We start from the raw sequence: 11761 nt of genomic DNA, 5'->3' as shown, positions 1-11761 counted from the left end.
GGGTAGAGGAAGGATGTAAGCTGACACCTACATGGGTGAAATCTATGATAAGCTGGAGGTAAGTATTTGCACAAGGAAGGGATAAAATGGGGGCATAGGGTTACCTTTGGGTGTGACTTTGTGGGCTTGAGAGGGGCTACAGATGGGAGGATGGGTAATATTTCCCAAGAAATTGGGGGGAGGATGGGCAACATACGAACATAAGAGATTGTCAGGTATTTGGTTGAGAGTATAATGCTGAGAAAACTTTTTCAAAAATATAATAAGGGAAGTTACCTGTTTAACATGCTTAAAGGGGATAATCTGATGCAGGACAAGCTCCTAGGGACTATGTGAATGCTCATTTTGCCAAAGTTGATTATATCATTGGATAGAGACCCATATAATGAGAGTGAAGGTATACCCACATCCTGGGGAGGACTGATGCCCTAAAATAGAGGGAATTGTACCTCTCAAGAGGAATCGTGGCTCTGAGCGCATTAGGGCAGTTGAGCATGTCAAGCCCTCAACACTGCTGCAAGTATCTCTAAACATGGCCCTTCAAGCAATGAAGATTGACTGTCACTGTGGGCCTTAAGGGGAAGGGGGAAAGAGGTATTGAATAGATGGAACCAATGTAACTGTGTGAGCAATAGAAATGTTCCACAAGAGTATGCAAGGATGGATATAAAACATGTAAAATTACACCAAAAATATATAGGGGCTGATAGGCTCAAATGTAAATCATAATGTAAAACATAAGATAACTAAAATTTTAGAAAATTGTATAGTCTAAAATATAAACCACAATGTAAACCCAAATGTTGCCTTGTTGGAAGGCTATTGTCTCAATATCTGTACATCAGTTTCAATAAATATACTATGAATATGTAAAAATATTATTGCTGTGGAAGGAAAAAGGTTTTATGTTGGATATGTGGGAGTACTGTATATATGAACTACTGTGATCTAAAACTCTTGTGAAGATAAGCTTATAATTAGAAAAAAGAAAAGAAAAAGATAGGACGTAGACACTGAGGAAAAGACGTAAGTAGTTGCCTTGCCAATTTGCATACAGGGCAACATTTATTGCAGTGATGGAAAGCAAAACATCAAAAACAAAACTTTTGCATTTTTAAATTTTTTGATATCCCAATTTATTTTTACCTTAGTTTTTCCAAATTAATATGTATTCTATATCTAACCTTTAAACTCATCGCTGTATTCCATCTTACTATTAATGGAACCTGGCAATATATTGGGCTTCACTTTCCAGGAAGTTTTGGATCACAGAGAGGTTCAACAATGGCAGGGGAGGAATACTGGTGTGGAATGTTATTGACAGGAGACACATGGTTGGCAGGGAGTTCTACAGGTCATATATCCAGGGTACATAAAAATGTTTGGATATTTTCATAGTGGATACAATTAAAAACAACAACTGAGGGAGTGCTGAGTTCCTAGCCCAGGAGAGCTCTATCACAGTTCTTAAAGGAACAGCAACAATCCCCCAAGTGCAACAGCAAAGACCAAAAAAGAAGGAAGGTCCAACAATGAGTCCTTGATACTAATGACTTGTGACCCTGTGCACCTGACATAAGAACAAGGCCTTGAGCTGTATGGTGCCTAAGAGTTCCCTCCTGAGAGCCTCCATGTTGCTCAAATGTGGCCAGTCTCAAAGCCAAACTCAGCATGTAAATGCATTGCCTTCCCCTCAGCGTGGGACATGACTCCTGGAGATGAGTCTCCCTGGCACCACGGAGGGATTACTACCAAGTACCAGCTGATGATGTAACTAGAAAATGACCTTGAATAAAAGGGTCAACTTGGACCAGCAGAATATCTCAATCTACATATAATACCAGGAGTTAAAAATGCTTTTTGACCTGAATCAAGGGGGAAATGGAAAGGACAAATGAATTCATATGGCTATGAGTCTCCAAAAAGAGCCGGGAGGTTATCAGAGGGGTTGCCCTTATGCACACCTCAGCAGAGCCCCAGAGACAGATAAAGTAGATACAAGCCTGTGTATTGGTTCTTCTGAGGGCTACAGAGACCCACATGTTCTATGTTCATGGCAGATGGAGTTCAGTGCCATGTCAGTTGGCCCTACTTTGGAGTTTGTGTTTCTGTGTGATGGAGCGACTCAGATGTGATCTTTGTCCATAAGCCTCTACTGTTACTTTTACTGGAACTGTAGTTGGTGCTGGGGTTCAATATATACTCAGGGGACCTGAATCTCTGGACTGACCACGTGAAAGCCATGTCCTGAGCCTCAACAGACTTGCAACTCCTATAGTCTGGTTTATTGAACTTACCCCACTCAGCTAACTTGGAGTTGAAGAAGGTCAAACACCACACCATGGAGCCAAGAGTGCCTACAACTGAAAGCAGGAGGATTGCATTCAGCATCCATGTGGAATCTAAGCCGCCTCTTGATATGGGTGTGGAGTGGACACAACCATTCCAAGATCCACAGGATGGAGGAATAGAGTATGGATTAGAGTGGACTTACTGATAATCTATTCATGAACTAATGTGATTAGTAATCAAAGAAAATGTGGCTGGCATTGATGTGGAGAAAATGGCCATGGTGACTGCTGGGGGTAGGGAATGGGAGGAAGTGATGAGATGTGGAGGCGTTTTTGTGACTTGGAGTTGTCCTGGGTGATGCTGTAGGGACAGTTACCGGACATTGTATTTCCTTCCATGGCCCACTGGGTGGAATGTGGTAGAGTGTGGACTATGATGTGGACCATTGACTATGAGGTGCAGCGGTGCTCTGAGATGTATTCACCAAATACAATGAATGTCTCATATTGATGGGTGAGATTGTTGTTACGGGGCGAGGAGTGTGGTGAGGCTGGTGGGGGGTATATGGGTACCTCATTTTTTTTAATATAAAAAAATATAGACAGAAAAATAAAAGAAATATACCAATAGTACAATAAATATGACAATTTCCTTGAAAAAAAAAAAGAATATAATTTTGTGAATCACATATACAGCACATTTAGGTGTGCAAAGAAATATGCAAATGTATTTCCTATATATTATCCTGTAGAATCTCATAACACTCTGTGAAGTTGAAAAGTAAATTTATTATATATACCGGAATATATATCTATATTTAAAAGAGTCAAGAGTGTATTTTCCTAGTAAATGTCAAGACCAGGACTGAAATTGAAATTTTGACTCAGTTCAATTTTTTAATGTTCTGATATTCAGGTTAAACAATGTCATTTGAACACTGATTAAATATTAAGGTAGAAAATTTAAATACAGACCAGATTTTCCATGTTCTATTCTGATGTCCCATAACTAGAAGGGGGTATAAATATAAATGTGTGTGCGTATGTGTGGAATATGGGTGGTGTGTACATTTGTGTCTTGTAATTGGGCTATGAATAACAGTTTTAAAATGTAGAAAAGAAAAAGATTAAAAAAAAAATAGCTAGGATCCAAAGACCTAAGTAAAGTCGGGACCAGTATATTAGAAAGATGGGACCAAAAGTCCTAAGTCAAGATTGAAAATGTAACAGATGTGAGCCAAAGGTGTCAGCTCAATCTAATTTATTACCTAAAATCAATTGTCAAGGATGTAAGAGTCAGAAGAGAAGTGAAGAGATAGCATGTTCAGAAGTATGAAATTTCAGAGGAAAGCAATGAGTTTCAAGAAAGTAAGCATTCAGGAACCAAGAAAACAGAAACACTGCTTGAAAAAGATTTGACAGTCTGTCAGAAACTCTTCGCATGCAGAAAGCAAAGGGACAAGAAATAAAGAACTGTTGTCAGAAGAGCACCTACAATAACTCAGGAAAAAAAGCCAAGGGACATAAATAGGAGAGGTCCCAAGTTTTTTGGTTCAGGAACCAAAATATTTGATACAGAGCACAAAAAAGCTTGAACACTGATAAATATTTATGGCCCTGTACAGAAACTTCTTGAAAAGTTCATCTTATTTTATTTTTATTTTGTTTCAGGGGCAGGAAAAAGGCATATTACATAGTACAGCGAACTTAAAGCTTCAGAAGTAATTGAAATAGGTAGCGTATTTTAGGGGATGAAAGGGAGGGCAAGAATACGTTATATCTGATAGAAGAAAAGACACCAAATGAATTTTCTGATTAGGTATATAATTCAACTCACAGTGATACCTCTGAATAATTTAAATTAAAGTGAAAGAGGGGCGAAAACAATGAATACTAAATATAAAAAAGTTGAAAGACTATGTTCTTACCCACTTGAAGTAATTCATTTGAATGTTACATTCATTTGACTGATAGTCATTTGATTCACTTATTCATTGACCCATTAAAGTCATGGGTCATGAACTCATGAGAGAAAAAACAAATCGCTGTGGAGATACACCTGCAGGAATGGAAGAGGTGGGGCCTGGACAGCCCCCACAGTGGTAGAAGCCTGAGTACTGTCCAGGCCTGAGAAGCCTCTGAACCAGCACTGCCCCGCTTCCCCCACAGCCACTGGGACCCACAGGCAATGTCATCCCAGCCTCCTCCCTCTCCATCCACTTCTCCATGCTGTGAAGCACCAAGGCCATTTGAAGCACACACCCACAGAGCATGGTTAGCAAGGACCCCAAGATCCCCTAGGGACAGAAGAGGAGCCAGGCTCAGATGGCAGTGACAATAAATTGGTGTTTAGGTGTACACATAAAAATGTGTGTGTGTGTGTATATATATATATATATATATATATACACATACATATATATATATATAGAGAGAGAGAGAGAGAATTTGATTCCTATGGAAAGGAAAGAGAGAAGACGGACATTTCTGAAAAAAAAATTATGAAATGTCCGTCTTCTCTCTTTTTATATGTATCAAATATTCACTTTTTATATACCTTAGCCTTCAAAACTGTCAAAGTTATAAATGAGGACATTTTCCAAATTATCTTCATCTTAAAAACTTACAGAAAACTCCTATATAAACTAGATGGACAGATGAATAGCTCAATGATATCTGCATTAGTTTTGTTAGTACTCACCAGCACTTGAGAACTTGAAGTTTTCTTTCTTTTATTTTTTCATATTTTTATTGGCCTATGCAGCATTCATGACAAAAGACATTCTCATTGTGGTCACCATAATCTCTGACTCTCACTTGCACTCCACACCAAAGTACTTCCTCCTTGGAAACCTCCCTTCTTGACTACCCCAACCCCTAAGATGGTGTTAGATTTCCTCAGCGAGAATAAAAGTATTTCTTCATGGGGCTACTTGGCTCAGATGTTCTTCCTCCACTTTTTAGGGGTAAGAGAGATGACTTTTCTCATCCTATGGCTCTTGATTTGTACATTGAACTTTTCAAGCCATATATACAGATTTTAAACTAGTTTCTCAGGTCATTCCATTTCTTCTCATTTCTGTGGTATTTCTGCATTGAATATTAATGAAGAAGACTGTACTCCCTGAGAGTGTGATGTCAATTTGTTGTGGGGGAAAAAGTTATTCCCTTTTAGACTAAATTATATCATTTTATGTGTATTAATTTTTCATCCCTCATTCTGATGAAGATTCCATCTTTAAGTGATTCAGATTACAAACACTGTAATATTACTCCCCATTTCTCCAACCATTTGTAGGATGATTGGACAAAGAGGTAGAACCGTATTCAAACTCAATGGACTTAATCTGATCATACCATCCCTCGGGTGTGGGGTAAGGAGATAGAATGTTTTTGTCTTCATATTTGAAATAGTTGGTGGTGTTCAAGTATGGAGAGACCCTTATCTCTTGGGGCTTGTTAACACCATTTAAACAATCCCTTCTCATGGTTATAATCTTCAGAATAATCCCTGCCTTGCCAATAAAGAATAAAATATTTCTGAAACGCCTTTGATGCCAATTAGTAGATATGTGACATGGCACAACTCATCATACATATCTACCTGAGGGTGAAATTATTTTTACATTGAGTCATATGCACACAAACCTGAAAATGTGAATTCGTTTTGCTGATAACAATAGTGGTAAAGACTGCATATTTGTCGAGTTAGCGATGTCAGTGGTATTTTATTTATTATAGCTGAAGAAGAATGGATGTGGGATTAGTAGTAAGAGCAGGTCTCTTCAGAATTTTTTCCAATGTGATTTTGGCCTTGTTACTATAAATAACCTAAAGCTTGACCCCTATTACCTCCAAAAATTCAATGATATTTCTAAAGACCTCCATCAATTCCTTTGCAATCTTGCAAAACCAGATAGGATAGATCATCCAGTCTACAACTAAAAACACTGACAGTCACACCATCTTTTCTGAGCCTTGTCTATCTCTTATAAGACTTTCCATATATTCCCTCCTCCCCAATATGACCAAAACCAATAAATGCATTTTACCACCTCCTGAGTGATAGAGGTGGCATTTATCACACAGAGGATAACCCCAAAGCTTCTTCAGAATCCTTTATCTTCATATGCCTCCTCTCAACCTTAATCTCATGCTTTCACAATCCACAGTCAAAATTAGAATGCCCCTACAGAAAACTGAAGGCAAAAACAAAACAAAAACAAAAACAAAACAACAACAACAAAAAATAAGCCACCAGCTCTGAATACTTCTTCAATATCTTGAGGGAGTCTAATTTCATCAGTTATATACAAACTCTCATTTTAAAGACAAAACTGCAAAACAAACAAACAAACAAACAAACAAAAAACCACTTTGTAATCCTGAAGCATCATTTCCTCAATAGACAGAATAATTACCATTAGAATTACATTTTAAGACTCTCAGGATTTTCTGGAATTGATTGGACACTACCTAATGCTAAAGGTTGGATTTTATACCATTACGTGACCTGTATCTTCTACGGTGCAATTAAATCAGAAAGCTCTTGCCCTCAAGATATTTTTCTCCTCTCAATTCATTGTCTGTTGCTACTTCTGAACAGGTAAGAAGAGACATTGCCGTGGTCCCTAGGGGAGCAGCAACAGTCTCCCAGGTACAGTGGCGGGGACCGGGAGGGAGTGAGGGTTCAACAGTGAGCCACTGATGCTAATGACTATGCTTGTGAGCTGATAAACCTAAAATAAGAACAAAGCCTAGAGCAACATTGTGCCTGGGAATTTCCTCCTGTCAGCCTTCATGTTACTCAAATGTGGCCAGTCTCGAAGCCAAACTCAGCATGTAAATGCAATGCCTTCCCCCCAGCGTGGGACATGACACCCGGGGATGAGCCTCCCTGGCAACGAGGGACCACTATCAACTACCAACTGATGATGCAACTGGAAAATGACCTTATACGGAAGGTTCAATGCGGATCAGCAGAATATCCACGTCTACATAAAATACCATGACTTTAAAATGCTGTTTGACCTAAAGTAAGGGGGAAATGAAAAGGAGAAATGAGTTTATACGGCTACGAGTTTCTAAAAAAGAGTCTGGAGGCTGGCAGAAGGATTGCCCTCATGCACAACTGAGCAGAGTCAGAGAGACAGATAAAGCAGATACAACCCCCAGATATTGGTTCCTTTGAGGGCTAAAGAGACCCATGGGAGTTATGGTCATGGCCGATGGGGTTAACTACCAGGGCAGATGGCCCCTCTTTGGAAATGGTGTTTATGTGTGATGAATCTGGACTCAGATGGGATCTCCCTTCATAAGACTTTCATGCTAATGTGCTGGAGGTGCAGTTAATGTTGGGGTTTAAGATATAGTTAGGGGATTTGAATCTCTGGACTGACAATATGATAGCCAGGTCCTGAGCCTCAACAGACTCCAGCACCTACAATCAGATCTATTGGACTTACCACACTCAGCTAAGATGGAGTTGAAGAAGGACAACCACCACACCATGGAGCCTAGAGTGATTACAACTGAAAATGGGAGGATTGCATCCAGCATCCATGTGGAATCTGAGCTTCCTCTTGACATAGAGGTGCAATGGACACAACCAATCCAATGTCCACATAGAAGAGGTGGCATTGGATTGGGAAAAGTGGACATGGTGGACGATGGGTATGGGGAAAGGCAGGAAGAGATGAGAGGTGGAGGCATCTTTGGGACATGGAGCTGCCCTGGATGGTGCTTCAGAGGTAATCACCGGACATTGTAAATCCTCACAGGGCCCACTGGATGGAATGGAGGAGAGTATGGGCCATGATGTGAACCATTGTCTATGAGGTGCAGAGGTGCCCAAAGATGTACTTACCAAATCCAATGGATGTGTCATGATGATGGGAACGAGTGTTGTTGGGGGGGGGGGAGAGGGGGGGTGGGGGGGTGGGGTTGAATGGGACCTCACATATATATTTTTAATGTAATATTATTACAAAGTCAATTAAAAAAAAGAAGAGACATTGCTACAATAATGAAATGCTGTAGGTGCCTGTTATAATTTATGGAAAATTATTAAATGGATTTCTTATATCGGCCATGGAAAGACACTATGTCACATATAAAGATGTCAGAGATTTTGGAAAATGCACACTGCAAAAACTAAGAATTAAACTGAGAATTATGAAATTGAATTTAGAAGATTTAGATAAAATTCCTAGTACAGATATTGGCAAGTAGCAGAAATTCAATAAATGACTGCATTTATTATAATTGAAGAAAGAATTTTGAGCTTCTAATAAACATCAGGTCCTGCACTAATGACAAAATGACAGTAAGGCATAAACAAATAATCACAGTCTTAGAAGGAATACAAAATGTATAAGCAAATAACAACATCACAGCTTTCAAGTTCAGTACTATGGAGCAAAAAAGAAGAGAAGAATCAATTTGGACTCAGTTTGTTAGTAAAGGCTCCTGTTATTTTACTGTGACTTTGAGAGCAAATAGAAGCAAATAGAAAGAAAGAATAGTTCAATGATTTGGATATATGTACTTCTACTTCTTAGGGAGTTAAATTTCCTGAAACCATTCTTTCTCATGCCTTTTTTGAGGAAAACTAGGTTCCTGCTAAATTAAAGGCATTAAACAAGCACCAGTTTTCAATAATTCATGCTATTTTGATAGAATCTTAGCATTTTTTTTATGTCCAAATAGGTACCTATATTTAGGTTTTGCTGTATTATTTATGACTAGACTACATTTAGTTCTAGGAGAGAAATTACTAGAGCCAGAATTCCATATCTCAGGTCTCTTCTTGATGGACTAGAAGAATAAATAAGAGTTTGGATAATAAAAATAATACAAGTATGTGCTAGATAAATAATATATATATGTCCTTTATCTATATTAAATATGCACAAACCACAGACATTAGATTACTTGGGTTCAATTTAACCCAAATGACTCCATCCATAATTGCCTCCACTTCTCTGTGCCTCACTCCAGTGACTGACATAATCAGTAACCATGTCCAATTCTTCTTCCAAAATTGGAAAAGTAAAATTCAAATCCTAATTTCTTTCTTTATAAATTGGGTTGCAGAATAGATGAAATAAATGAAGTTCTGGAAGGGCTATCTTGGTCAAAATCAAAAGAACAATTTTGGACTTGGTCATTTATCCAGAAGACAAGTAAAGAATGGGATCTAAGGAGTAAAAAAAAAAAAAAAAAAAAAAAATGGGGGGCATAAGTTTGGGGAGTTAAGGGGGATTTCTAAGGAGGAAATGCATTGAAGATCCTGAAATCTGAGAATGGATTTCAGAAGTATAATTTCATTCCTTCTTGTTGTTTTTACTTGTTTTGTTTTGTTTTTGAATCCTCTATAGAACATACCCTTGAGGCATCAAGTTGGGTATGGTCATTTGAATTGATGGGAATCAAATGGTAGAGCCAGTGTGTTCTATCAAGTAAGGTCCTTTAATTAGGAAAGTTTATTCCTCTTTAGCAATCAATGTATAAAATTGTTAGTCAATCTGTTCCAGAACATTAGCTCTGTTCCGTCAGAGTTTTCAGAAGATTGAAATGCATTTAAATAGCAGGTATGCTAAATGGAGTCAGGGCTCCTCATTTGAACTGATCAGCACAAAGCAACATGTTTAAAGCCATGAGACAGCAGTAAAGTCAGAAACCAGAAAAGCACCAGTACCTTAAGGTAAGACAAGCTAGTTAGCTGAAGTATGAGCACACAGTCCTCTAACAAGCTCTCTTTCAAATCCATAGGGAGAGAACACACCCCAGACCAGCAGCTAAATTAAACTGGGAAGGGGTGGGGAAGGAGTCAAGGAGCAGGGGATCATTAACCTAAAGACAGAGAAGACAAGAGTGCTAGCTCAAAAAATACTAGAACTTAAAATAAAAGATTTTCAGAAGATTTGCAAAATATTTCTCCTGGGTCATGATTCACAAACACCTACAGGCAGGAGGATTTGAATTTGGTCCTGTGGTGTGAGAAGAATGAGGAAAGTGAGAGGTAGCATTCTGACCCAATTAGTGTTTCCCCTGAATTTCATATAAGTATAAATGTATGAAAACTTCCAAGTTCATGGCTGAAACTATGAATTCTGTGACATAATGATGAAAAAAATTATTAAACCTTTTACATGCAAAAGTGCTCTTGGCACGTAGAGACCACGATTGTCCAATGGTACTGGTAAATTATCTTATACAGATCAGTGTTAAAAAGTCTAAATTTTGATACAGCAATCATACACTTTGACATAGTAAAGGGTAAAGTCCAGTATAGAATAGAATAGAATTTGTTTTGAATAAGGAGAAAAGCTTCATGGTAAAGTATCAATTCTATACCATAGAAAGATGATAGGTTACCTTGGTCATGCAAAAATTTTGACTGAGGGAAGCAGACAGTTCTATTAAAAGATCAACACAATATTGAAAAAGATCTAGTATATTAGTGTGATAAAACTATGGCTTTTTCAATGATCCAATGTTTTCTTTTTTTTAGATATTTACATATAAATATAAAAATTATGGTGCTTGAAAACTTGTAAATATGGACATACTCATAATCATTGATCAGATATAAAGGTATGCAATATTATGCTGAAGTTAAACCTTAAATCTATGGATAAGAGTAGGTAAGTTTGCCATCACAAGTCATGAGTTTGAATTGAAATGTTTCATCTGTATGAACTTGAGAAAGTTAAGAATGAACAAACATTTACTGTTTGCCAGCTTTATACTAGATGCTGTTCTAAAGGCTTTTCAATATTATTTCAAATAAGCTACCCAATCCCTTCATTTTTTAATTCCTTGAGAGTGAAATATTAATCTTTGATGGATTACACAATTACACCAAGGAAAGTCTAATATGAAAATTATTGGAGAACCAAACTTTTATGGGCAGAAAACCTTGAGACCAGGTCTTTCTTATCGTCTAACATTAAACCCTCAACTGGATGGCCTTGAACAGCCACATCATCATGGCCTTCTGAAATTTCCTTGTTCTTTCTGTTTCTGCAATAATAGCACTGATTTGATTGAAGCCAGTTATAGCTCTTGTGAACATGAGTATAAACAGGAAAGTACAAAATATTTCTTAGATCTGATAAAGAAGTTTTTCAACTTACAAACTAGGTAGATCCTAAACATAAATTTTCAATCCCATTTCTTAATAACTCCATTTCTTTGCGTGTTCAAAGAAGCACTATACGAGATGTTCATAAATCTGCCATTTGAAAATAGAGTTGTTGCAGTTTGGTTCTAACATATAACTCCTGTTTTGTTTCTATGAATGTGTATAAATTGAGTGGCTGTTCAGTAAATGCTATATTTTTTGTTAAGTATTGCTAGCTTCATGTTACAGGTAGGAGGGGATGTTATTTCTCCCTCTTACCCTCCTGAACTCCCACTCAGATACAGTATTATAAGTGAAAAAAAAAGTCTCAAAGCAAATTATA

This window comes from Dasypus novemcinctus, chromosome 3 (genome assembly GCF_030445035.2).
Source record: "Dasypus novemcinctus isolate mDasNov1 chromosome 3, mDasNov1.1.hap2, whole genome shotgun sequence".
Taxonomy (NCBI): Eukaryota; Metazoa; Chordata; class Mammalia; order Cingulata; family Dasypodidae; genus Dasypus; species Dasypus novemcinctus.
This window is presented reverse-complemented; position numbering follows the sequence as displayed.